This window comes from Oncorhynchus nerka, linkage group LG18 (genome assembly GCF_034236695.1).
Source record: "Oncorhynchus nerka isolate Pitt River linkage group LG18, Oner_Uvic_2.0, whole genome shotgun sequence".
NCBI classification, from domain to species: domain Eukaryota; kingdom Metazoa; phylum Chordata; class Actinopteri; order Salmoniformes; family Salmonidae; genus Oncorhynchus; species Oncorhynchus nerka.
This window is the reverse complement of record NC_088413.1, coordinates 71,594,061-71,598,136: the sequence shown is the minus strand read 5'-3', so window position 1 is coordinate 71,598,136 and position 4,076 is coordinate 71,594,061. Positions and strand designations below refer to the sequence as shown.

Genomic DNA, 4,076 nt, shown 5'->3' with positions numbered 1-4,076 from the left:
CCTGTCTTTGTGTATTCACCAGATAGGCTGTATAGTTTCACGTTCCGTCTGTTGTTTTGTATCTCACAGTTATTTCATGTATCGCTATTTCCTTTATTAAAGCACATGAGTAACCTACACGCTGCATTTCGGTCCGACTCTTCTTTCAACAGACGAACGCCGTTACATAGATACATTTATAGAGTTATGTTAGACGTGTCAAAGAAGAGTTGGAGTTGTATTCTCTGTCAATTGAGGTTTATTTTTTGCCCAAACAAAAAAGATCACACAAACATTTTCAACCTTTTGGACTAAAATGGCAAATATTTTACATTTGTACGTGATACAAAAAAAGAGTGCAATTTAAAATTGACACATACATTATTATAATCATTTGATCCAGAAAGCTGTGATATATTTAAGCAATAAGGCTTGAGGGGGTGTGGCATATGGCAAATATACCACGGCTAAGGGCTGTTCTTAAGCACGACGCAACACAGAGTGCCTGGATACAGCCCTAGCCATGGTATATTGTCTATATATCACAAACCTCAGAGGTGCCTTATTGCTATTATAAACTGGTTACCAACGTAATTAGAGCAGTAAAGTATTTTTTTGTCATACGCGTGGTATACGGTCTGATATTCCACGGCTGTCAGCCAATCAGCATTCATGGCTCGAACCACCCAGTTCATAAGAGACAGTATACCACGGGTATGACGCAAAACAACTTACTTACTTTTCTAATTACAATGGTAACCTGTTTATAATATCAACAAGGCAACTTGGGGGTTTGTGTAATAGGGCCGTTACACCACAGCTAAGGGCTGTATCCAGGCACTCTGCAGGCACTCTGGCCTTATTGCTTAATTATAAGACATGTTCCCAAAACATTATTTCAGAACATAATCATTTAAATAACTTCATCATCCATTTATATGTTTGTGTTGTGAAAAAGAAAGAGCAAGATGCTGGCAGCATAGCATTGTCTTGACACCTGAACATCCATCTTCTCACTGTGGAATCTGGATACTGGCTGCTTGGTCAGTAGCTCAGGTCCAAAACTTCCTTTGGTCTAAAGATAAACAGAAATACTAAATGAGTGGAAGATTGGAAGACATAACCGAAGATTGGAAGACATAACATTTTCATATGAATTAATAGATTTGACTCTATACTGTTTCAATTAACAAGCACGGGTGATCATCGCAATACTCGTTAGTTGTCTGAACAGTGACTAAAGAGTATGTCGAATGGTTTCTTGTACTCACTTGCAGGCCTTAATGTTAACACAGATGGTCCTCACATCATCGCTTGTGCTAAGCTCCTCAATCAGCACCCACAAGTGTTTTTTCACCAGGCCTTTACACCCAGATTTTAGGAAGCCAATATTATCGCAAACGGACAATAGCGTCTGCTTTAGCTCCTCCTGTTGACAAGAAATCATCATCAACAACAGTTGACATTTTCAGAGAAATATCACAGTAAATAGTTAGTAGTGCAATTTCATGAAAGCACACTCTTATCAATTGTAATGCTATGGTAGCTACCGGGCTAGAGGAAGTGGAGATGGATTTCTTCACTTTGTTCAGTGCCCACTTACACACCCAGCAGGTCCCCTTTAGCTGTTGCTCCTTTAGAAACCACAAACAGACAAGGAGGACGAAACACACTTTTAAAAAATATAACCACCCCCCAAATTATTATTATGAATTAAATTATGGTGTGATGTATTTAGTGTTATGGTTTAAGTACATTTGAATATGTAATGTGAGAGTGAGATTACCATGCACTTTTCCGGCTTTGTTTCCAGTACTTCCTGGTCATCAAGGTCCAACCTCTTGGCATTGCCCATGGATTTCCCAAACTGCAAAGACAAAATGACACAACAGTCACTCAAGTGATGGGTATTTCACTTGTATTGTACTGAAACCAAAGGTGAACTTGGAGTTGATTTAGGCCCCCTGCCCACAGTTCCCCCTGCACCCTGACCCAATGTATGTGCTGCATATACAGTAGTTACTATTTGAGTTAAATAAAATCTCACCTGAACAAGCCAGCAGACTGAGGGCAAGGAGGACCAGAGATGTCTTCATGATTTGTGGTGGTGGAGATGTGAAGAGTGAAGTCGTGTTGGGGTTTGGTAAAGTGACTTAGGAATCAGACAAGCCCCTTTATATATAGAGGCCCCTCTATCCACAGCCCCCTGTACAAACCCCACCTACGTTCAATCTATTGATAGTACATCTCACATTAACCACAAGACACAAACCTTACAAGTCAACAGGATGTTACTGTTTAGACCTACAGTACATATTGATGCGGAGCAATTTTCATAATCACCTTTTTCCATCTCTCCACTCTCTGATCTTCATTTTAATTAATCAATTACAGATTAAGCCATGTACTGTATGTCATGGAAAGAGCAGGTATTCTTAATGTTTTGTACACTCAGTGTATGTTTCCAGCAGAATACAAAACACTGACATATTGATTAAAATGTGTTCAGCTAGCTTAGAAGTGATACATTTAGGGCTACTAAGCTAAGATATGGAGTTAAGATAGTAATACAATTGACCATTTAGCTATTTTAATTTGTATTTTAGGAAACCTGCAGGTATATGATTTTTTTGTTTGTTTACAAATTACTTGATTAAGCATTACATTTGACCTTACTGCTATAGAAACCCATTGTATAACAGAAAATTCATATCAAAATAAATCAACATGAGGTATGTTTTGAAGTATCTTAAATGCATCTGAGAGTTACAGGAAAGCTCAAGGTAAATCAAATGATATATGAAAACAAATGTTATGTTAGTGTTTGTGCTTAACTCTGCTTCAGAGTCCAATGGCGGCGAGCTTTACACCACTCCAGCCGACGCTTGGCATAGTGCATTTGGATTTTATGCTTGTGTGTGGCTGCTGGCCAAGAAAAACCATTTCAAAATGCTCTTTTTCGGACATTGACTCTAGGGGGCTTAATTAAGAAAACACACCACATTCCATCCTCTTGTTGCAAGCCGTTACAGTGACACTGTAAATAAGTCAAGCAACACTGATGATGATTGTTTTAATTAACACAAGGGTTATTATTGAGAAATGAACAAGACCAGAATAGTTTAAATAATCCTTTCAGTAATATTTCAATTACATTTAAGAATTTGATTCCTCCTATTCCTAAACCAGTTGGATAGGAATGTAATGTAAAGAAGATATGGCTGTATATTCCTCAAATAAACAGTAAATCATGTGTATCCTTTATGTAGCCAATGAAGATCATTATTGAATTTGGCAATATGGTTATTGTATGTTTGTTTTATATCTTGGATAATTAAATGTCCCTATATGGATTAAAAAGTAGCGTGTATTCTAATTGAAAGTAAGATTGAATGTAAAGATCAGTCCCGCCAGGATTCCGCGATTCCACATATTATGCAATTATGTAATTTGACCAATCACCACACTATTTTCGCTAGCTACAGATTGTAACACCATATAATTTGTCTCAATCAATGAGAGAAGTTTTGAAAAAGACAAGATGGCGGTGTACACCAGTGGAGGCTCCTCAGAGGAGGAAGGGGAGGACCATCCTCTTCATTGAAATGTCATAATAACAATAGTGTAAGATAAAAACTCTAAAAACAGTACAAAACTATACTAAATATATTCTTATGTCACTAAATAATTAATTAAAACACACTGTTTTGCAATTAAGTTTTATGGTAACTTCAACAGCACTCTCTGGTGTAGCACCATGGTGTAGCCGGAGGACAGCTAGCTTCCATTTTCCTCTGGCTACACTGCCTTCAATACAAAACCTAGGAGGTTCTTAGGCCTCACCCACTTCCATAGACCTACATGGTAATTATGACCACTTCCGGAGGACGTCCTCCAACCAATCAAAGCTTTTGCAGTATGAACTGACATGTTGTCCATCCAATCATAGGATTAGGATCAGATAATTAACCTAGTGTGTTGTATTGGGGTTGTGCCGTAGAGTATTATGGGGGGGGGGTAGATATTGGATATAAATTAAGAGTGAAAAGTGTTTGTTGAGCATTTTTAGGATATTATTCCATTCAAATTAGTTTCTT

General features: G+C 37.8%; 1 pseudogene; it reads right to left on the bottom strand.

The window, feature by feature from the left end:
- Positions 1-230: 230 nt before the first annotated feature.
- Positions 231-2,111, bottom strand: LOC115146676 (antimicrobial peptide NK-lysin-like; annotated as a pseudogene).
- Positions 2,112-4,076: the final 1,965 nt, after the last annotated feature.